A 22,169-nucleotide genomic window follows, 5' to 3' on the forward strand; every position below is an offset into this window, starting at 1 on the left:
GGGACACGGTCGAGTACATCAAGGTCCGCCGCGCACACGCGGCCCTGGTCTCCTTGGATCAGGAGAAGGCCTTCGACCGGGTTTCCCACGAGTTCATGGGCCGAGCTCTGCACCGGTTAGGTTTGGGTAACATGTTTTGTTCGTATGTCCGTCTGATGTATTTTGATATCCACAGCTCGGTGTTGGTGAACGGCTGGAAGACTGACCCCTTCCCTGTCCTCTCTGGGGTCAGACAAGGCTGCCCTCTATCACCTCTTCTTTTTGTTTGTGTTATAGAACTCTTCGCAGAGGCTATCCGGCAGAATGGAGAGATCAGAGGGATCACCGCACCGGGTCCGGGACGACACGAGGTCAAGTGCTCGCTCTACATGGACGACGTCACCGTCTTCTGCGCTGATCGTGGTTCAGTCGACGCCCTCGTCCAGACGTGTGAGAGGTTCGGCCGGGCTTCAGGGGCCAAAGTCAACTGCAGGAAGTCGGAAGCCATGCTCTTCGGGGATTGGCAGCCGGCCTCCTCCGCCCCCTTCCCCTTCAACATTCAACCGGATTTCCTCAAGGTGCTGGGAGTCTGGTTCGGGAAGGAAGGAGCGGCCCTCAAGTCCTGGCAAGAACGCTTGGCCAAGGTGAAGCAACGGATCGGACTCTGGAGCCTCAGACACCTCACTTGTGAGGGTAAGGCACTCATCCTGCGTAATGAGGTCCTGCCCGTCTTGCAGTACACGGCGCAGGCCTGGCCCCCACACGTCACTGTGTGCAGGGCCATTACCAGGACAGTGTTTCACTTTGTCTGGGGATCCAAGATGGACAGAGTCAGGCGGGCCGTCATGTACAAGGAGCCTCGCAAGGGTGGGAAGGGCGTTCCAGATATCCCCACCCTCCTGCGATCCTCTTTTGTGTGTGATTGTGTCCGCCGGACTTTGCAAGTCAAGAATGGCTCCGCGGGCAGGTCCATGTCTCGCTTCTTCCTGCTTCCTCTTTGGAGGCGACTCGGCTGGGACAAGTGGGACAGCTCCTTCCCCTACAACTGGACGACGCCATGGTTCTACGGAGACGTCGTTCGATTTGTGGGGGAGCATCAACTGGAGGGACTCAAGCCCGACTTGTGGAAGCCCAAAACTATCCACAAGCTAATCAGAGCCAAGGATGACGTGGAGAACATCACAGGACTTCACCAGGACACGCTGGAGACTGTGTGGACAAATGTGTCGTCTGACAGGCTGACCAACGGGCACAAGGACTTGTCGTGGATGGCGATTCAGGGCGGACTGCCCGTCCGGTCATTCATGCATGCCCGGAACCTGTGCAAGACCCGGTACTGCCCAAGGTGCCCCTTCGTGGAGGAAACATCTTTGCACACTTTTTGGGACTGCGGATTTGCACAGCGCCTATTGACTGCACTTGAGGACGACCTGAGGAACTCTGTCCCCAGGGCGAGCCTATCGCACCATTCTGTGCTTTACGGACTCTTCCCTGGGGTTCATACCGTCGGAGCCATCCAGGAGGCTTGGCGCCTTATGAACTGCTTCAAGGATGCCGTTTGGGTCGCCAGGAACCGGCTCATCTTGAGGAGGGAGAGGATGTCCATCCAGGACTGCCGCAGGCTGATCCACAGCCTGCTCAGAGACTATTCCATCATGGACGGTCCGGAGGACGAGGACGAGGACTAAACCCCTCCTCCCCCTCTCCCCTTATGTGTCTTGTCTTTCAATAAAGCTTCGGGCCTGTGATTTTCCCCTCCCCATCCCCTTTTTCCCAATCCCCATCCCTTATCACGGTTCGTCGTACTGTATTGATTGACATGCTTTTCTTTCAGATTGAGTGTTTTGTGTAGCATAGGGGTGTGATGTGTCTAGTTAGTGCGTCGTATCCTCATGCTATGTAAATATGATGTAGAATTCTGTGTGTACTGGGCTGCGGCACTGTACACTGTCTGTTAACTTATTTTTTGTGCTAATAAAAGATATATTCAATCAAAAAAATCTGTTCTTATCAGTTTAATATCTGATACGTCCCCTATCTGGGGACCATATATTAAATGGATTTTTAGAACAGGGAGATGGAAAAAGAGCTTGCTCTGTCCACTCCACGCATTGACCTGGTATTGCAGTATCTCCAGGACCGGTGCACCCCTTCTTTAATGCAGTTTCTAAAATCAGAAAGAATTGAATTCAATGTTTTTTGTTCATTTTGCTTGTTTGTCGGATTTTGGGATGGACTCTTTGGCTTTGCATTTCTTCTCCTCATTGGATTTTTCATGTTCAAAGTTGCAGAAGCCAGATTACAAGCTCATTTTGGTTCAACTTCAGCAACTGTGCATTGCATTGCCATGTAATGTGATGCAATGCTATCTTTCTAGCTCTCCCTTTTTACTTCCTTTTGGATAAACAGACATATTAGGCAAGCACTTTGGAGCTTTCACCTCTATAACTACAGGTGGTGAGATAAGCTGCACAATATAATTGACCTTTCAGTATATTGTTGCACACACACCATCTATTTAGCAAATGCCCTTGTTATCAACAGCAGCCTTTTAAACTCACCTGAGCTAACAGGTATGTGCGCTGGTTACTCTGCTGCGCTTAAAATTTCTGTTTTGGTTTGCTACAATGCCTTTTCTGAAACGTTGTCTCCTTCTGCTGGAACACTGACTTCTTTCATTTAATGCCTGCAGACTATAAAAGAGAACCCAACCCAAAAAGTTTGGTTGATTAGTCTGTGGCATTCTGTTAAACTGTTGCTTATGGCGGTCTCTGTGAGCTTCTCAGCGACATTCAGCCAGCCAGGTATCGTGCCTGCAGTAGATGGAATGTGGCAATGGAACGCTGGCTGCGCGTGTCATAATAGGCTCTGAGCCTTTATATACCTGTGCACAGCAGCAGCCACCTTCAGTCTGCTGCTGGACAGCCAGCAGCAGCAGCAGCAGGAGAGGTATGTAATCAGGAGCCCTCCTGCTAAGAGTAGACAGCTGCTCGTTCCACCCCACCCCCCGCCTTAATTGGTTCTCCTCCCTTCCAACGGTGTTGAGGCGGGTGGGAACAGCAGGGGGTGAAGGTGCTGTGTTTAAAGAGGTGGAGTTATGCAGATCTAAAACGCGTGGATTGCAGCAGCAGCAAGCCGAAAAGTGCAGGCATGTAAGGGATCTAGAGGTTGACAACATGTCTTCTTAACGGGAGTCCAGGAGCTCATCTCCACAAATGGACTTTTCAGGATCCTTGGGTGGCTCCGTAGTTTGAAACCAATTCTGGTTATCGCTTCTCGGCCTTTTGGCTAAGATCAAGTGTAGTATCTGTTCTTATCAGTTTAATATCTGATACGTCCCCTATCTGGGGACTATATATTAAATGGATTTTTAGAACAGGGAGATGGAAAAAGAGCTTGCTCTGTCCACTCCACGCATTGACCTGGTATTGCAGTATCTCCAGGACCGGTGCACCCCTTCTTTAATGCAGTTTCTAAAATCAGAAAGAATTGAATTCAATGTTTTTTGTTCATTTTGCTTGTTTGTCGGATTTTGGGATGGACTCTTTGGCTTTGCTTTTCTTCTCCTCATTGGATTTTTCATGTTCAAAGTTGCAGAAGCCAGATTACAAGCTCATTTTGGTTCAACTTCAGCAACTGTGCATTGCATTGCCATGTAATGTGATGCAATGCTATCTTTCTAGCTCTCCCTTTTTACTTCCTTTTGGATAAACAGACATATTAGGCAAGCATTTTGGAGCTTTCACCTAAATAACTACAGGTGGTGAGATAAGCTGCACAATATAATTGACCTTTCAGTATATTGTTGCACACACACCATCTATTTAGCAAATGCCCTTGTTATCAACAGCAGCCTTTTAAACTCACCTGAGCTAACAGGTATGTGCGCTGGTTACTCTGCTGCGCTTAAAATTTCTTTTTTGGTTTGCTACAATGCCTTTTCTGAAACGTTGTCTCCTTCTGCTGGAACACTGACTTCTTTCATTTAATGCCTGCAGACTATAAAAGAGAACCCAACCCAAAAAGTTTGGTTGATTAGTCTGTGGCATTCTGTTAAACTGTTGCTTATGGCGGTCTCTGTGAGCTTCTCAGCGACATTCAGCCAGCCAGGTATCCTGCCTGCAGTAGATGGAATGTGGCAATGGAACGCTGGCTGCGCGTGTCATAATAGGCTCTGAGCCTTTATATACCTGTGCACAGCAGCAGCCACCTTCAGTCTGCTGCTGGACAGCCAGCAGCAGCAGCAGCAGGAGAGGTATGTAATCAGGAGCCCTCCTGCTAAGGGTAGACAGCTGCTCGTTCCACCCCACCCCCCGCCTTAATTGGTTCTCCTCCCTTCCAACGGTGTTGAGGCGGGTGGGAACAGCAGGGGGTGAAGGTGCTGTGTTTAAAGAGGTGGAGTTATGCAGATCTAAAACGCGTGGATTGCAGCAGCAGCAAGCCGAAAAGTGCAGGCATGTAAGGGATCTAGAGGTTGACAACATGTCTTCTTAACGGGAGTCCAGGAGCTCATCTCCACAAATGGACTTTTCAGGATCCTTGGGTGGCTCCGTAGTTTGAATCCAATTCTGGTTATCGCTTCTCGGCCTTTTGGCTAAGATCAAGTGTAGTATCTTTTGAAAAGGCGGTTTTGGATGTTGGCCGCCCTAGTAGATTGATACATTATGCACACTGGGGTTTAGGCGCTTGTTAGTACGCCAGGTGGCTAATATAGTCATCTGGTGGAAAGCATGGCCCCCCAGGATCTACGCCATTGGGCCGGGGAAGATCGAAAGCCCGAAGTGTGAAGTGCCCCAGGAGTGGTGACCCTGGGGTGCCTTAACTCACTGGGATTGGGAACCCCACTTGAGTTTATGGCACATTTGCACAAGCACTTCAAATTTTCTTTCTTCGCACACACCCTTATTCCGGGCCTTCTGGCCTTAGGATGGGGAATTTTTCAATTCCCGGTCGAAGGTCCGGGCAGTATTATACTGTGAAACCTTCACTATTAATTTAATTTCTTTGTCACTGTGTGTCCACTTATTCACGTGTGTCACGTCCTACTAGGATTTTGTCGGGATGCGGTTCCCTTACGGGTTCCTCTCTTGGCAGGTCTAGGGGGGGAGTGTGTGGCCATCAGGTTCCGCTCCCCCCTGAACCCCCCTGGCTCTCCTCTTTCGGGAGGAGAGCGTTGTTGGCTCCCCTCTTCCGGGAGGAGAGCACAGTCTTTGGCTCCCAGTGCCTTGCTCGGGTGAGAACTCGGGCAGGTGCTGGGGGTAAGATTGGGTCGCCTCTGGCTTCGGCTGGAGGTGGCTTTTTGTCCCTGTTCCTCGCTGTGGCCTTTTGGCTCGGAGGGACGGGGAATGGTTTGGGGGACCCTTCTCCTTTTGGAGAGGGTTTCAAGAAGACCAGCATCCTAGTGTACTTTTTTTGTGGCACTTGTCACTTTTTTAAGCGCACTCGGGTTTTGTACACGAATTCGGGCTTTCGAAAAAAAAAAAAAAATCTGTTCTTATCAGTTTAATATCTGATATGTCCCCTATCTGGGGACCATATATTAAATGGATTTTTAGAACAGGGAGATGGAAAAAGAGCTTGCTCTGTCCACTCCACGCATTGACCTGGTATTGCAGTATCTCCAGGACCGGTGCACCCCTTCTTTAATGCAGTTTCTAAAATCAGAAAGAATTGAATTCAATGTTTTTTGTTCATTTTGCTTGTTTGTCGGATTTTGGGATGGACTCTTTGGCTTTGCTTTTCTTCTCCTCATTGGATTTTTCATGTTCAAAGTTGCAGAAGCCAGATTACAAGCTCATTTTGGTTCAACTTCAGCAACTGTGCATTGCATTGCCATGTAATGTGATGCAATGCTATCTTTCTAGCTCTCCCTTTTTACTTCCTTTTGGATAAACAGACATATTAGGCAAGCATTTTGGAGCTTTCACCTAAATAACTACAGGTGGTGAGATAAGCTGCACAATATAATTGACCTTTCAGTATATTGTTGCACACACACCATCTATTTAGCAAATGCCCTTGTTATCAACAGCAGCCTTTTAAACTCACCTGAGCTAACAGGTATGTGCGCTGGTTACTCTGCTGCGCTTAAAATTTCTTTTTTGGTTTGCTACAATGCCTTTTCTGAAACGTTGTCTCCTTCTGCTGGAACACTGACTTCTTTCATTTAATGCCTGCAGACTATAAAAGAGAACCCAACCCAAAAAGTTTGGTTGATTAGTCTGTGGCATTCTGTTAAACTGTTGCTTATGGCGGTCTCTGTGAGCTTCTCAGCGACATTCAGCCAGCCAGGTATCCTGCCTGCAGTAGATGGAATGTGGCAATGGAACGCTGGCTGCGCGTGTCATAATAGGCTCTGAGCCTTTATATACCTGTGCACAGCAGCAGCCACCTTCAGTCTGCTGCTGGACAGCCAGCAGCAGCAGCAGCAGGAGAGGTATGTAATCAGGAGCCCTCCTGCTAAGGGTAGACAGCTGCTCGTTCCACCCCACCCCCCGCCTTAATTGGTTCTCCTCCCTTCCAACGGTGTTGAGGCGGGTGGGAACAGCAGGGGGTGAAGGTGCTGTGTTTAAAGAGGTGGAGTTATGCAGATCTAAAACGCGTGGATTGCAGCAGCAGCAAGCCGAAAAGTGCAGGCATGTAAGGGATCTAGAGGTTGACAACATGTCTTCTTAACGGGAGTCCAGGAGCTCATCTCCACAAATGGACTTTTCAGGATCCTTGGGTGGCTCCGTAGTTTGAAACCAATTCTGGTTATCGCTTCTCGGCCTTTTGGCTAAGATCAAGTGTAGTATCTGTTCTTATCAGTTTAATATCTGATACGTCCCCTATCTGGGGACCATATATTAAATGGATTTTTAGAACAGGGAGATGGAAAAAGAGCTTGCTCTGTCCACTCCACGCATTGACCTGGTATTGCAGTATCTCCAGGACCGGTGCACCCCTTCTTTAATGCAGTTTCTAAAATCAGAAAGAATTGAATTCAATGTTTTTTGTTCATTTTGCTTGTTTGTCGGATTTTGGGATGGACTCTTTGGCTTTGCTTTTCTTCTCCTCATTGGATTTTTCATGTTCAAAGTTGCAGAAGCCAGATTACAAGCTCATTTTGGTTCAACTTCAGCAACTGTGCATTGCATTGCCATGTAATGTGATGCAATGCTATCTTTCTAGCTCTCCCTTTTTACTTCCTTTTGGATAAACAGACATATTAGGCAAGCATTTTGGAGCTTTCACCTAAATAACTACAGGTGGTGAGATAAGCTGCACAATATAATTGACCTTTCAGTATATTGTTGCACACACACCATCTATTTAGCAAATGCCCTTGTTATCAACAGCAGCCTTTTAAACTCACCTGAGCTAACAGGTATGTGCGCTGGTTACTCTGCTGCTCTTAAAATTTCTTTTTTGGTTTGCTACAATGCCTTTTCTGAAACGTTGTCTCCTTCTGCTGGAACACTGACTTCTTTCATTTAATGCCTGCAGACTATAAAAGAGAACCCAACCCAAAAAGTTTGGTTGATTAGTCTGTGGCATTCTGTTAAACTGTTGCTTATGGCGGTCTCTGTGAGCTTCTCAGCGACATTCAGCCAGCCAGGTATCCTGCCTGCAGTAGATGGAATGTGGCAATGGAACGCTGGCTGCGCGTGTCATAATAGGCTCTGAGCCTTTATATACCTGTGCACAGCAGCAGCCACCTTCAGTCTGCTGCTGGACAGCCAGCAGCAGCAGCAGCAGGAGAGGTATGTAATCAGGAGCCCTCCTGCTAAGGGTAGACAGCTGCTCGTTCCACCCCACCCCCCGCCTTAATTGGTTCTCCTCCCTTCCAACGGTGTTGAGGCGGGTGGGAACAGCAGGGGGTGAAGGTGCTGTGTTTAAAGAGGTGGAGTTATGCAGATCTAAAACGCGTGGATTGCAGCAGCAGCAAGCCGAAAAGTGCAGGCATGTAAGGGATCTAGAGGTTGACAACATGTCTTCTTAACGGGAGTCCAGGAGCTCATCTCCACAAATGGACTTTTCAGGATCCTTGGGTGGCTCCGTAGTTTGAAACCAATTCTGGTTATCGCTTCTCGGCCTTTTGGCTAAGATCAAGTGTAGTATCTGTTCTTATCAGTTTAATATCTGATACGTCCCCTATCTGGGGACCATATATTAAATGGATTTTTAGAACAGGGAGATGGAAAAAGAGCTTGCTCTGTCCACTCCACGCATTGACCTGGTATTGCAGTATCTCCAGGACCGGTGCACCCCTTCTTTAATGCAGTTTCTAAAATCAGAAAGAATTGAATTCAATGTTTTTTGTTCATTTTGCTTGTTTGTCGGATTTTGGGATGGACTCTTTGGCTTTGCTTTTCTTCTCCTCATTGGATTTTTCATGTTCAAAGTTGCAGAAGCCAGATTACAAGCTCATTTTGGTTCAACTTCAGCAACTGTGCATTGCATTGCCATGTAATGTGATGCAATGCTATCTTTCTAGCTCTCCCTTTTTACTTCCTTTTGGATAAACAGACATATTAGGCAAGCATTTTGGAGCTTTCACCTAAATAACTACAGGTGGTGAGATAAGCTGCACAATATAATTGACCTTTCAGTATATTGTTGCACACACACCATCTATTTAGCAAATGCCCTTGTTATCAACAGCAGCCTTTTAAACTCACCTGAGCTAACAGGTATGTGCGCTGGTTACTCTGCTGCGCTTAAAATTTCTTTTTTGGTTTGCTACAATGCCTTTTCTGAAACGTTGTCTCCTTCTGCTGGAACACTGACTTCTTTCATTTAATGCCTGCAGACTATAAAAGAGAACCCAACCCAAAAAGTTTGGTTGATTAGTCTGTGGCATTCTGTTAAACTGTTGCTTATGGCGGTCTCTGTGAGCTTCTCAGCGACATTCAGCCAGCCAGGTATCCTGCCTGCAGTAGATGGAATGTGGCAATGGAACGCTGGCTGCGCGTGTCATAATAGGCTCTGAGCCTTTATATACCTGTGCACAGCAGCAGCCACCTTCAGTCTGCTGCTGGACAGCCAGCAGCAGCAGCAGCAGGAGAGGTATGTAATCAGGAGCCCTCCTGCTAAGGGTAGACAGCTGCTCGTTCCACCCCACCCCCCGCCTTAATTGGTTCTCCTCCCTTCCAACGGTGTTGAGGCGGGTGGGAACAGCAGGGGGTGAAGGTGCTGTGTTTAAAGAGGTGGAGTTATGCAGATCTAAAACGCGTGGATTGCAGCAGCAGCAAGCCGAAAAGTGCAGGCATGTAAGGGATCTAGAGGTTGACAACATGTCTTCTTAACGGGAGTCCAGGAGCTCATCTCCACAAATGGACTTTTCAGGATCCTTGGGTGGCTCCGTAGTTTGAAACCAATTCTGGTTATCGCTTCTCGGCCTTTTGGCTAAGATCAAGTGTAGTATCTGTTCTTATCAGTTTAATATCTGATACGTCCCCTATCTGGGGACCATATATTAAATGGATTTTTAGAACAGGGAGATGGAAAAAGAGCTTGCTCTGTCCACTCCACGCATTGACCTGGTATTGCAGTATCTCCAGGACCGGTGCACCCCTTCTTTAATGCAGTTTCTAAAATCAGAAAGAATTGAATTCAATGTTTTTTGTTCATTTTGCTTGTTTGTCGGATTTTGGGATGGACTCTTTGGCTTTGCTTTTCTTCTCCTCATTGGATTTTTCATGTTCAAAGTTGCAGAAGCCAGATTACAAGCTCATTTTGGTTCAACTTCAGCAACTGTGCATTGCATTGCCATGTAATGTGATGCAATGCTATCTTTCTAGCTCTCCCTTTTTACTTCCTTTTGGATAAACAGACATATTAGGCAAGCATTTTGGAGCTTTCACCTAAATAACTACAGGTGGTGAGATAAGCTGCACAATATAACTGACCTTTCAGTATATTGTTGCACACACACCATCTATTTAGCAAATGCCCTTGTTATCAACAGCAGCCTTTTAAACTCACCTGAGCTAACAGGTATGTGCGCTGGTTACTCTGCTGCGCTTAAAATTTCTTTTTTGGTTTGCTACAATGCCTTTTCTGAAACGTTGTCTCCTTCTGCTGGAACACTGACTTCTTTCATTTAATGCCTGCAGACTATAAAAGAGAACCCAACCCAAAAAGTTTGGTTGATTAGTCTGTGGCATTCTGTTAAACTGTTGCTTATGGCGGTCTCTGTGAGCTTCTCAGCGACATTCAGCCAGCCAGGTATCCTGCCTGCAGTAGATGGAATGTGGCAATGGAACGCTGGCTGCGCGTGTCATAATAGGCTCTGAGCCTTTATATACCTGTGCACAGCAGCAGCCACCTTCAGTCTGCTGCTGGACAGCCAGCAGCAGCAGCAGCAGGAGAGGTATGTAATCAGGAGCCCTCCTGCTAAGGGTAGACAGCTGCTCGTTCCACCCCACCCCCCGCCTTAATTGGTTCTCCTCCCTTCCAACGGTGTTGAGGCGGGTGGGAACAGCAGGGGGTGAAGGTGCTGTGTTTAAAGAGGTGGAGTTATGCAGATCTAAAACGCGTGGATTGCAGCAGCAGCAAGCCGAAAAGTGCAGGCATGTAAGGGATCTAGAGGTTGACAACATGTCTTCTTAACGGGAGTCCAGGAGCTCATCTCCACAAATGAACTTTTCAGGATCCTTGGGTGGCTCCGTAGTTTGAAACCAATTCTGGTTATCGCTTCTCGGCCTTTTGGCTAAGATCAAGTGTAGTATCTGTTCTTATCAGTTTAATATCTGATACGTCCCCTATCTGGGGACCATATATTAAATGGATTTTTAGAACAGGGAGATGGAAAAAGAGCTTGCTCTGTCCACTCCACGCATTGACCTGGTATTGCAGTATCTCCAGGACCGGTGCACCCCTTCTTTAATGCAGTTTCTAAAATCAGAAAGAATTGAATTCAATGTTTTTTGTTCATTTTGCTTGTTTGTCGGATTTTGGGATGGACTCTTTGGCTTTGCTTTTCTTCTCCTCATTGGATTTTTCATGTTCAAAGTTGCAGAAGCCAGATTACAAGCTCATTTTGTTTCAACTTCAGCAACTGTGCATTGCATTGCCATGTAATGTGATGCAATGCTATCTTTCTAGCTCTCCCTTTTTACTTCCTTTTGGATAAACAGACATATTAGGCAAGCATTTTGGAGCTTTCACCTAAATAACTACAGGTGGTGAGATAAGCTGCACAATATAATTGACCTTTCAGTATATTGTTGCACACACACCATCTATTTAGCAAATGCCCTTGTTATCAACAGCAGCCTTTTAAACTCACCTGAGCTAACAGGTATGTGCGCTGGTTACTCTGCTGCGCTTAAAATTTCTTTTTTGGTTTGCTACAATGCCTTTTCTGAAACGTTGTCTCCTTCTGCTGGAACACTGACTTCTTTCATTTAATGCCTGCAGACTATAAAAGAGAACCCAACCCAAAAAGTTTGGTTGATTAGTCTGTGGCATTCTGTTAAACTGTTGCTTATGGCGGTCTCTGTGAGCTTCTCAGCGACATTCAGCCAGCCAGGTATCCTGCCTGCAGTAGATGGAATGTGGCAATGGAACGCTGGCTGCGCGTGTCATAATAGGCTCTGAGCCTTTATATACCTGTGCACAGCAGCAGCCACCTTCAGTCTGCTGCTGGACAGCCAGCAGCAGCAGCAGCAGGAGAGGTATGTAATCAGGAGCCCTCCTGCTAAGGGTAGACAGCTGCTCGTTCCACCCCACCCCCCGCCTTAATTGGTTCTCCTCCCTTCCAACGGTGTTGAGGCGGGTGGGAACAGCAGGGGGTGAAGGTGCTGTGTTTAAAGAGGTGGAGTTATGCAGATCTAAAACGCGTGGATTGCAGCAGCAGCAAGCCGAAAAGTGCAGGCATGTAAGGGATCTAGAGGTTGACAACATGTCTTCTTAACGGGAGTCCAGGAGCTCATCTCCACAAATGGACTTTTCAGGATCCTTGGGTGGCTCCGTAGTTTGAAACCAATTCTGGTTATCGCTTCTCGGCCTTTTGGCTAAGATCAAGTGTAGTATCTGTTCTTATCAGTTTAATATCTGATACGTCCCCTATCTGGGGACCATATATTAAATGGATTTTTAGAACAGGGAGATGGAAAAAGAGCTTGCTCTGTCCACTCCACGCATTGACCTGGTATTGCAGTATCTCCAGGACCGGTGCACCCCTTCTTTAATGCAGTTTCTAAAATCAGAAAGAATTGAATTCAATGTTTTTTGTTCATTTTGCTTGTTTGTCGGATTTTGGGATGGACTCTTTGGCTTTGCTTTTCTTCTCCTCATTGGATTTTTCATGTTCAAAGTTGCAGAAGCCAGATTACAAGCTCATTTTGGTTCAACTTCAGCAACTGTGCATTGCATTGCCATGTAATGTGATGCAATGCTATCTTTCTAGCTCTCCCTTTTTACTTCCTTTTGGATAAACAGACATATTAGGCAAGCATTTTGGAGCTTTCACCTAAATAACTACAGGTGGTGAGATAAGCTGCACAATATAATTGACCTTTCAGTATATTGTTGCACACACACCATCTATTTAGCAAATGCCCTTGTTATCAACAGCAGCCTTTTAAACTCACCTGAGCTAACAGGTATGTGCGCTGGTTACTCTGCTGCGCTTAAAATTTCTTTTTTGGTTTGCTACAATGCCTTTTCTGAAACGTTGTCTCCTTCTGCTGGAACACTGACTTCTTTCATTTAATGCCTGCAGACTATAAAAGAGAACCCAACCCAAAAAGTTTGGTTGATTAGTCTGTGGCATTCTGTTAAACTGTTGCTTATGGCGGTCTCTGTGAGCTTCTCAGCGACATTCAGCCAGCCAGGTATCCTGCCTGCAGTAGATGGAATGTGGCAATGGAACGCTGGCTGCGCGTGTCATAATAGGCTCTGAGCCTTTATATACCTGTGCACAGCAGCAGCCACCTTCAGTCTGCTGCTGGACAGCCAGCAGCAGCAGCAGCAGGAGAGGTATGTAATCAGGAGCCCTCCTGCTAAGGGTAGACAGCTGCTCGTTCCACCCCACCCCCCGCCTTAATTGGTTCTCCTCCCTTCCAACGGTGTTGAGGCGGGTGGGAACAGCAGGGGGTGAAGGTGCTGTGTTTAAAGAGGTGGAGTTATGCAGATCTAAAACGCGTGGATTGCAGCAGCAGCAAGCCGAAAAGTGCAGGCATGTAAGGGATCTAGAGGTTGACAACATGTCTTCTTAACGGGAGTCCAGGAGCTCATCTCCACAAATGGACTTTTCAGGATCCTTGGGTGGCTCCGTAGTTTGAAACCAATTCTGGTTATCGCTTCTCGGCCTTTTGGCTAAGATCAAGTGTAGTATCTGTTCTTATCAGTTTAATATCTGATACGTCCCCTATCTGGGGACCATATATTAAATGGATTTTTAGAACAGGGAGATGGAAAAAGAGCTTGCTCTGTCCACTCCACGCATTGACCTGGTATTGCAGTATCTCCAGGACCGGTGCACCCCTTCTTTAATGCAGTTTCTAAAATCAGAAAGAATTGAATTCAATGTTTTTTGTTCATTTTGCTTGTTTGTCGGATTTTGGGATGGACTCTTTGGCTTTGCTTTTCTTCTCCTCATTGGATTTTTCATGTTCAAAGTTGCAGAAGCCAGATTACAAGCTCATTTTGGTTCAACTTCAGCAACTGTGCATTGCATTGCCATGTAATGTGATGCAATGCTATCTTTCTAGCTCTCCCTTTTTACTTCCTTTTGGATAAACAGACATATTAGGCAAGCATTTTGGAGCTTTCACCTAAATAACTACAGGTGGTGAGATAAGCTGCACAATATAATTGACCTTTCAGTATATAGTTGCACACACACCATCTATTTAGCAAATGCCCTTGTTATCAACAGCAGCCTTTTAAACTCACCTGAGCTAACAGGTATGTGCGCTGGTTACTCTGCTGCGCTTAAAATTTCTTTTTTGGTTTGCTACAATGCCTTTTCTGAAACGTTGTCTCCTTCTGCTGGAACACTGACTTCTTTCATTTAATGCCTGCAGACTATAAAAGAGAACCCAACCCAAAAAGTTTGGTTGATTAGTCTGTGGCATTCTGTTAAACTGTTGCTTATGGCGGTCTCTGTGAGCTTCTCAGCGACATTCAGCCAGCCAGGTATCCTGCCTGCAGTAGATGGAATGTGGCAATGGAACGCTGGCTGCGCGTGTCATAATAGGCTCTGAGCCTTTATATACCTGTGCACAGCAGCAGCCACCTTCAGTCTGCTGCTGGACAGCCAGCAGCAGCAGCAGCAGGAGAGGTATGTAATCAGGAGCCCTCCTGCTAAGGGTAGACAGCTGCTCGTTCCACCCCACCCCCCGCCTTAATTGGTTCTCCTCCCTTCCAACGGTGTTGAGGCGGGTGGGAACAGCAGGGGGTGAAGGTGCTGTGTTTAAAGAGGTGGAGTTATGCAGATCTAAAACGCGTGGATTGCAGCAGCAGCAAGCCGAAAAGTGCAGGCATGTAAGGGATCTAGAGGTTGACAACATGTCTTCTTAACGGGAGTCCAGGAGCTCATCTCCACAAATGGACTTTTCAGGATCCTTGGGTGGCTCCGTAGTTTGAAACCAATTCTGGTTATCGCTTCTCGGCCTTTTGGCTAAGATCAAGTGTAGTATCTGTTCTTATCAGTTTAATATCTGATACGTCCCCTATCTGGGGACCATATATTAAATGGATTTTTAGAACAGGGAGATGGAAAAAGAGCTTGCTCTGTCCACTCCACGCATTGACCTGGTATTGCAGTATCTCCAGGACCGGTGCACCCCTTCTTTAATGCAGTTTCTAAAATCAGAAAGAATTGAATTCAATGTTTTTTGTTCATTTTGCTTGTTTGTCGGATTTTGGGATGGACTCTTTGGCTTTGCTTTTCTTCTCCTCATTGGATTTTTCATGTTCAAAGTTGCAGAAGCCAGATTACAAGCTCATTTTGGTTCAACTTCAGCAACTGTGCATTGCATTGCCATGTAATGTGATGCAATGCTATCTTTCTAGCTCTCCCTTTTTACTTCCTTTTGGATAAACAGACATATTAGGCAAGCATTTTGGAGCTTTCACCTAAATAACTACAGGTGGTGAGATAAGCTGCACAATATAATTGACCTTTCAGTATATTGTTGCACACACACCATCTATTTAGCAAATGCCCTTGTTATCAACAGCAGCCTTTTAAACTCACCTGAGCTAACAGGTATGTGCGCTGGTTACTCTGCTGCGCTTAAAATTTCTTTTTTGGTTTGCTACAATGCCTTTTCTGAAACGTTGTCTCCTTCTGCTGGAACACTGACTTCTTTCATTTAATGCCTGCAGACTATAAAAGAGAACCCAACCCAAAAAGTTTGGTTGATTAGTCTGTGGCATTCTGTTAAACTGTTGCTTATGGCGGTCTCTGTGAGCTTCTCAGCGACATTCAGCCAGCCAGGTATCCTGCCTGCAGTAGATGGAATGTGGCAATGGAACGCTGGCTGCGCGTGTCATAATAGGCTCTGAGCCTTTATATACCTGTGCACAGCAGCAGCCACCTTCAGTCTGCTGATGGACAGCCAGCAGCAGCAGCAGCAGGAGAGGTATGTAATCAGGAGCCCTCCTGCTAAGGGTAGACAGCTGCTCGTTCCACCCCACCCCCCGCCTTAATTGGTTCTCCTCCCTTCCAACGGTGTTGAGGCGGGTGGGAACAGCAGGGGGTGAAGGTGCTGTGTTTAAAGAGGTGGAGTTATGCAGATCTAAAACGCGTGGATTGCAGCAGCAGCAAGCCGAAAAGTGCAGGCATGTAAGGGATCTAGAGGTTGACAACATGTCTTCTTAACGGGAGTCCAGGAGCTCATCTCCACAAATGGACTTTTCAGGATCCTTGGGTGGCTCCGTAGTTTGAAACCAATTCTGGTTATCGCTTCTCGGCCTTTTGGCTAAGATCAAGTGTAGTATCTGTTCTTATCAGTTTAATATCTGATACGTCCCCTATCTGGGGACCATATATTAAATGGATTTTTAGAACAGGGAGATGGAAAAAGAGCTTGCTCTGTCCACTCCACGCATTGACCTGGTATTGCAGTATCTCAAGGACCGGTGCACCCCTTCTTTAATGCAGTTTCTAAAATCAGAAAGAATTGAATTCAATGTTTTTTGTTCATTTTGCTTGTTTGTCGGATTTTGGGATGGACTCTTTGGCTTTGCTTTTCTTCTCCTCATTGGATTTTTCATGTTCAAAGTTGCAGAAGCCAGATTACAAGCTCATTTTGGTTCAACTTCAGCAACTGTGCATTGCATTGCCATGTAATGTGATGCAATGCTATCTTTCTAGCTCTCCCTTTTTACTTCCTTTTGGATAAACAGACATATTAGGCAAGCATTTTGGAGCTTTCACCTAAATAACTACAGGTGGTGAGATAAGCTGCACAATATAATTGACCTTTCAGTATATTGTTGCACACACACCATCTATTTAGCAAATGCCCTTGTTATCAACAGCAGCCTTTTAAACTCACCTGAGCTAACAGGTATGTGCGCTGGTTACTCTGCTGCGCTTAAAATTTCTTTTTTGGTTTGCTACAATGCCTTTTCTGAAACGTTGTCTCCTTCTGCTGGAACACTGACTTCTTTCATTTAATGCCTGCAGACTATAAAAGAGAACCCAACCCAAAAAGTTTGGTTGATTAGTCTGTGGCATTCTGTTAAACTGTTGCTTATGGCGGTCTCTGTGAGCTTCTCAGCGACATTCAGCCAGCCAGGTATCCTGCCTGCAGTAGATGGAATGTGGCAATGGAACGCTGGCTGCGCGTGTCATAATAGGCTCTGAGCCTTTATATACCTGTGCACAGCAGCAGCCACCTTCAGTCTGCTGCTGGACAGCCAGCAGCAGCAGCAGCAGGAGAGGTATGTAATCAGGAGCCCTCCTGCTAAGGGTAGACAGCTGCTCGTTCCACCCCACCCCCCGCCTTAATTGGTTCTCCTCCCTTCCAACGGTGTTGAGGCGGGTGGGAACAGCAGGGGGTGAAGGTGCTGTGTTTAAAGAGGTGGAGTTATGCAGATCTAAAACGCGTGGATTGCAGCAGCAGCAAGCCGAAAAGTGCAGGCATGTAAGGGATCTAGAGGTTGACAACATGTCTTCTTAACGGGAGTCCAGGAGCTCATCTCCACAAATGGACTTTTCAGGATCCTTGGGTGGCTCCGTAGTTTGAAACCAATTCTGGTTATCGCTTCTCGGCCTTTTGGCTAAGATCAAGTGTAGTATCTGTTCTTATCAGTTTAATATCTGATACGTCCCCTATCTGGGGACCATATATTAAATGGATTTTTAGAACAGGGAGATGGAAAAAGAGCTTGCTCTGTCCACTCCACGCATTGACCTGGTATTGCAGTATCTCCAGGACCGGTGCACCCCTTCTTTAATGCAGTTTCTAAAATCAGAAAGAATTGAATTCAATGTTTTTTGTTCATTTTGCTTGTTTGTCGGATTTTGGGATGGACTCTTTGGCTTTGCTTTTCTTCTCCTCATTAGATTTTTCATGTTCAAAGTTGCAGAAGCCAGATTACAAGCTCATTTTGGTTCAACTTCAGCAACTGTGCATTGCATTGCCATGTAATGTGATGCAATGCTATCTTTCTAGCTCTCCCTTTTTACTTCCTTTTGGATAAACAGACATATTAGGCAAGCATTTTGGAGCTTTCACCTAAATAACTACAGGTGGTGAGATAAGCTGCACAATATAACTGACCTTTCAGTATATTGTTGCACACACACCATCTATTTAGCAAATGCCCTTGTTATCAACAGCAGCCTTTTAAACTCACCTGAGCTAACAGGTATGTGCGCTGGTTACTCTGCTGCGCTTAAAATTTCTTTTTTGGTTTGCTACAATGCCTTTTCTGAAACGTTGTCTCCTTCTGCTGGAACACTGACTTCTTTCATTTAATGCCTGCAGACTATAAAAGAGAACCCAACCCAAAAAGTTTGGTTGATTAGTCTGTGGCATTCTGTTAAACTGTTGCTTATGGCGGTCTCTGTGAGCTTCTCAGCGACATTCAGCCAGCCAGGTATCCTGCCTGCAGTAGATGGAATGTGGCAATGGAACGCTGGCTGCGCGTGTCATAATAGGCTCTGAGCTTTTATATACCTGTGCACAGCAGCAGCCACCTTCAGTCTGCTGCTGGACAGCCAGCAGCAGCAGCAGCAGGAGAGGTATGTAATCAGGAGCCCTCCTGCTAAGGGTAGACAGCTGCTCGTTCCACCCCACCCCCCGCCTTAATTGGTTCTCCTCCCTTCCAACGGTGTTGAGGCGGGTGGGAACAGCAGGGGGTGAAGGTGCTGTGTTTAAAGAGGTGGAGTTATGCAGATCTAAAACGCGTGGATTGCAGCAGCAGCAAGCCGAAAAGTGCAGGCATGTAAGGGATCTAGAGGTTGACAACATGTCTTCTTAACGGGAGTCCAGGAGCTCATCTTCACAAATGGACTTTTCAGGATCCTTGGGTGGCTCCGTAGTTTGAAACCAATTCTGGTTATCGCTTCTCGGCCTTTTGGCTAAGATCAAGTGTAGTATCTGTTCTTATCAGTTTAATATCTGATACGTCCCCTATCTGGGGACCATATATTAAATGGATTTTTAGAACAGGGAGATGGAAAAAGAGCTTGCTCTGTCCACTCCACGCATTGACCTGGTATTGCAGTATCTCCAGGACCGGTGCACCCCTTCTTTAATGCAGTTTCTAAAATCAGAAAGAATTGAATTCAATGTTTTTTGTTCATTTTGCTTGTTTGTCGGATTTTGGGATGGACTCTTTGGCTTTGCTTTTCTTCTCCTCATTGGATTTTTCATGTTCAAAGTTGCAGAAGCCAGATTACAAGCTCATTTTGGTTCAACTTCAGCAACTGTGCATTGCATTGCCATGTAATGTGATGCAATGCTATCTTTCTAGCTCTCCCTTTTTACTTCCTTTTGGATAAACAGACATATTAGGCAAGCATTTTGGAGCTTTCACCTAAATAACTACAGGTGGTGAGATAAGCTGCACAATATAATTGACCTTTCAGTATATTGTTGCACACACACCATCTATTTAGCAAATGCCCTTGTTATCAACAGCAGCCTTTTAAACTCACCTGAGCTAACAGGTATGTGCGCTGGTTACTCTGCTGTGCTTAAAATTTCTTTTTTGGTTTGCTACAATGCCTTTTCTGAAACGTTGTCTCCTTCTGCTGGAACACTGACTTCTTTCATTTAATGCCTGCAGACTATAAAAGAGAACCCAACCCAAAAAGTTTGGTTGATTAGTCTGTGGCATTCTGTTAAACTGTTGCTTATGGCGGTCTCTGTGAGCTTCTCAGCGACATTCAGCCAGCCAGGTATCCTGCCTGCAGTAGATGGAATGTGGCAATGGAACGCTGGCTGCGCGTGTTATAATAGGCTCTGAGCCTTTATATACCTGTGCACAGCAGCAGCCACCTTCAGTCTGCTGCTGGACAGCCAGCAGCAGCAGCAGCAGGAGAGGTATGTAATCAGGAGCCCTCCTGCTAAGGGTAGACAGCTGCTCGTTCCACCCCACCCCCCGCCTTAATTGGTTCTCCTCCCTTCCAACGGTGTTGAGGCGGGTGGGAACAGCAGGGGGTGAAGGTGCTGTGTTTAAAGAGGTGGAGTTATGCAGATCTAAAACGCGTGGATTGCAGCAGCAGCAAGCCGAAAAGTGCAGGCATGTAAGGGATCTAGAGGTTGACAACATGTCTTCTTAACGGGAGTCCAGGAGCTCATCTTCACAAATGGACTTTTCAGGATCCTTGGGTGGCTCCGTAGTTTGAAACCAATTCTGGTTATCGCTTCTCGGCCTTTTGGCTAAGATCAAGTGTAGTATCTGTTCTTATCAGTTTAATATCTGATACGTCCCCTATCTGGGGACCATATATTAAATGGATTTTTAGAACAGGGAGATGGAAAAAGAGCTTGCTCTGTCCACTCCACGCATTGACCTGGTATTGCAGTATCTCCAGGACCGGTGCACCCCTTCTTTAATGCAGTTTCTAAAATCAGAAAGAATTGAATTCAATGTTTTTTGTTCATTTTGCTTGTTTGTCGGATTTTGGGATGGACTCTTTGGCTTTGCTTTTCTTCTCCTCATTGGATTTTTCATGTTCAAAGTTGCAGAAGCCAGATTACAAGCTCATTTTGGTTCAACTTCAGCAACTGTGCATTGCATTGCCATGTAATGTGATGCAATGCTATCTTTCTAGCTCTCCCTTTTTACTTCCTTTTGGATAAACAGACATATTAGGCAAGCATTTTGGAGCTTTCACCTAAATAACTACAGGTGGTGAGATAAGCTGCACAATATAATTGACCTTTCAGTATATTGTTGCACACACACCATCTATTTAGCAAATGCCCTTGTTATCAACAGCAGCCTTTTAAACTCACCTGAGCTAACAGGTATGTGCGCTGGTTACTCTGCTGCGCTTAAAATTTCTTTTTTGGTTTGCTACAATGCCTTTTCTGAAACGTTGTCTCCTTCTGCTGGAACACTGACTTCTTTCATTTAATGCCTGCAGACTATAAAAGAGAACCCAACCCAAAAAGTTTGGTTGATTAGTCTGTGGCATTCTGTTAAACTGTTGCTTATGGCGGTCTCTGTGAGCTTCTCAGCGACATTCAGCCAGCCAGGTATCCTGCCTGCAGTAGATGGAATGTGGCAATGGAACGCTGGCTGCGCGTGTCATAATAGGCTCTGAGCCTTTATATACCTGTGCACAGCAGCAGCCACCTTCAGTCTGCTGCTGGACAGCCAGCAGCAGCAGCAGGAGAGGTATGTAATCAGGAGCCCTCCTGCTAAGGGTAGACAGCTGCTCGTTCCACCCCACCCCCCGCCTTAATTGGTTCTCCTCCCTTCCAACGGTGTTGAGGCGGGTGGGAACAGCAGGGGGTGAAGGTGCTGTGTTTAAAGAGGTGGAGTTATGCAGATCTAAAACGCGTGGATTGCAGCAGCAGCAAGCCGAAAAGTGCAGGCATGTAAGGGATCTAGAGGTTGACAACATGTCTTCTTAACGGGAGTCCAGGAGCTCATCTCCACAAATGGACTTTTCAGGATCCTTGGGTGGCTCCGTAGTTTGAAACCAATTCTGGTTATCGTTTCTCGGCCTTTTGGCTAAGATCAAGTGTAGTATCTGTTCTTATCAGTTTAATATCTGATACGTCCCCTATCTGGGGACCATATATTAAATGGATTTTTAGAACAGGGAGATGGAAAAAGAGCTTGCTCTGTCCACTCCACGCATTGACCTGGTATTGCAGTATCTCCAGGACCGGTGCACCCCTTCTTTAATGCAGTTTCTAAAATCAGAAAGAATTGAATTCAATGTTTTTTGTTCATTTTGCTTGTTTGTCGGATTTTGGGATGGACTCTTTGGCTTTGCTTTTCTTCTCCTCATTGGATTTTTCATGTTCAAAGTTGCAGAAGCCAGATTACAAGCTCATTTTGGTTCAACTTCAGCAACTGTGCATTGCATTGCCATGTAATGTGATGCAATGCTATCTTTCTAGCTCTCCCATTTTACTTCCTTTTGGATAAACAGACATATTAGGCAAGCATTTTGGAGCTTTCACCTAAATAACTACAGGTGGTGAGATAAGCTGCACAATATAATTGACCTTTCAGTATATTGTTGCACACACACCATCTATTTAGCAAATGCCCTTGTTATCAACAGCAGCCTTTTAAACTCACCTGAGCTAACAGGTATGTGCGCTGGTTACTCTGCTGCGCTTAAAATTTCTTTTTTGGTTTGCTACAATGCCTTTTCTGAAACGTTGTCTCCTTCTGCTGGAACACTGACTTCTTTCATTTAATGCCTGCAGACTATAAAAGAGAACCCAACCCAAAAAGTTTGGTTGATTAGTCTGTGGCATTCTGTTAAACTGTTGCTTATGGCGGTCTCTGTGAGCTTCTCAGTGACATTCAGCCAGCCAGGTATCCTGCCTGCAGTAGATGGAATGTGGCAATGGAACGCTGGCTGCGCGTGTCATAATAGGCTCTGAGCCTTTATATACCTGTGCACAGCAGCAGCCACCTTCAGTCTGCTGCTGGACAGCCAGCAGCAGCAGCAGCAGGAGAGGTATGTAATCAGGGGCCCTCCTGCTAAGGGTAGACAGCTGCTCGTTCCACCCCACCCCCCGCCTTAATTGGTTCTCCTCCCTTCC

General features: G+C 46.1%; 15 non-coding genes and 1 pseudogene across 15 annotated transcripts; all 16 read left to right on the top strand.

The window, feature by feature from the left end:
- Positions 1–1,938: 1,938 nt before the first annotated feature.
- LOC141150269 (U2 spliceosomal RNA) lies at positions 1,939–2,132 on the top strand. The gene has a single exon (XR_012246526.1). It is a non-coding gene; the product is annotated as a U2 spliceosomal RNA (small nuclear RNA).
- A 1,115-nt stretch (positions 2,133–3,247) lies between these two features.
- Positions 3,248–3,438, top strand: LOC141151397 (U2 spliceosomal RNA). Its single transcript, XR_012247081.1, has one exon. It is a non-coding gene; the product is annotated as a U2 spliceosomal RNA (small nuclear RNA).
- A 1,115-nt stretch (positions 3,439–4,553) lies between these two features.
- On the top strand, positions 4,554–4,645 carry LOC141151162 (U2 spliceosomal RNA; annotated as a pseudogene).
- Positions 4,646–5,434: 789 nt separating this feature from the next.
- On the top strand, positions 5,435–5,619 carry LOC141150641 (U2 spliceosomal RNA). The gene has a single exon (XR_012246786.1). It is a non-coding gene; the product is annotated as a U2 spliceosomal RNA (small nuclear RNA).
- A 1,115-nt stretch (positions 5,620–6,734) lies between these two features.
- LOC141275491 (U2 spliceosomal RNA) lies at positions 6,735–6,925 on the top strand. The gene has a single exon (XR_012323728.1). It is a non-coding gene; the product is annotated as a U2 spliceosomal RNA (small nuclear RNA).
- Positions 6,926–8,040: 1,115 nt separating this feature from the next.
- On the top strand, positions 8,041–8,231 carry LOC141275492 (U2 spliceosomal RNA). The gene has a single exon (XR_012323729.1). It is a non-coding gene; the product is annotated as a U2 spliceosomal RNA (small nuclear RNA).
- A 1,115-nt stretch (positions 8,232–9,346) lies between these two features.
- Positions 9,347–9,537, top strand: LOC141275493 (U2 spliceosomal RNA). Its single transcript, XR_012323730.1, has one exon. It is a non-coding gene; the product is annotated as a U2 spliceosomal RNA (small nuclear RNA).
- Positions 9,538–10,652: 1,115 nt separating this feature from the next.
- LOC141275494 (U2 spliceosomal RNA) lies at positions 10,653–10,843 on the top strand. The gene has a single exon (XR_012323731.1). It is a non-coding gene; the product is annotated as a U2 spliceosomal RNA (small nuclear RNA).
- Positions 10,844–11,958: 1,115 nt separating this feature from the next.
- Positions 11,959–12,149, top strand: LOC141275495 (U2 spliceosomal RNA). The gene has a single exon (XR_012323732.1). It is a non-coding gene; the product is annotated as a U2 spliceosomal RNA (small nuclear RNA).
- A 1,115-nt stretch (positions 12,150–13,264) lies between these two features.
- LOC141275496 (U2 spliceosomal RNA) lies at positions 13,265–13,455 on the top strand. Its single transcript, XR_012323733.1, has one exon. It is a non-coding gene; the product is annotated as a U2 spliceosomal RNA (small nuclear RNA).
- A 1,115-nt stretch (positions 13,456–14,570) lies between these two features.
- On the top strand, positions 14,571–14,761 carry LOC141275498 (U2 spliceosomal RNA). Its single transcript, XR_012323735.1, has one exon. It is a non-coding gene; the product is annotated as a U2 spliceosomal RNA (small nuclear RNA).
- A 1,115-nt stretch (positions 14,762–15,876) lies between these two features.
- Positions 15,877–16,067, top strand: LOC141150019 (U2 spliceosomal RNA). Its single transcript, XR_012246293.1, has one exon. It is a non-coding gene; the product is annotated as a U2 spliceosomal RNA (small nuclear RNA).
- Positions 16,068–17,182: 1,115 nt separating this feature from the next.
- LOC141275499 (U2 spliceosomal RNA) lies at positions 17,183–17,373 on the top strand. Its single transcript, XR_012323736.1, has one exon. It is a non-coding gene; the product is annotated as a U2 spliceosomal RNA (small nuclear RNA).
- A 1,115-nt stretch (positions 17,374–18,488) lies between these two features.
- Positions 18,489–18,679, top strand: LOC141275500 (U2 spliceosomal RNA). Its single transcript, XR_012323737.1, has one exon. It is a non-coding gene; the product is annotated as a U2 spliceosomal RNA (small nuclear RNA).
- A 1,115-nt stretch (positions 18,680–19,794) lies between these two features.
- On the top strand, positions 19,795–19,985 carry LOC141275501 (U2 spliceosomal RNA). Its single transcript, XR_012323738.1, has one exon. It is a non-coding gene; the product is annotated as a U2 spliceosomal RNA (small nuclear RNA).
- A 1,112-nt stretch (positions 19,986–21,097) lies between these two features.
- LOC141149571 (U2 spliceosomal RNA) lies at positions 21,098–21,288 on the top strand. The gene has a single exon (XR_012245862.1). It is a non-coding gene; the product is annotated as a U2 spliceosomal RNA (small nuclear RNA).
- The last annotated feature ends 881 nt before the right edge of the window (positions 21,289–22,169 follow it).

The sequence above is a fragment of the Phyllobates terribilis genome, unplaced genomic scaffold, assembly GCF_046119375.1.
Source record: "Phyllobates terribilis strain yellow unplaced genomic scaffold, ASM4611937v1 Scaffold_5__5_contigs__length_657084704, whole genome shotgun sequence".
Lineage (NCBI taxonomy): Eukaryota > Metazoa > Chordata > Amphibia > Anura > Dendrobatidae > Phyllobates > Phyllobates terribilis.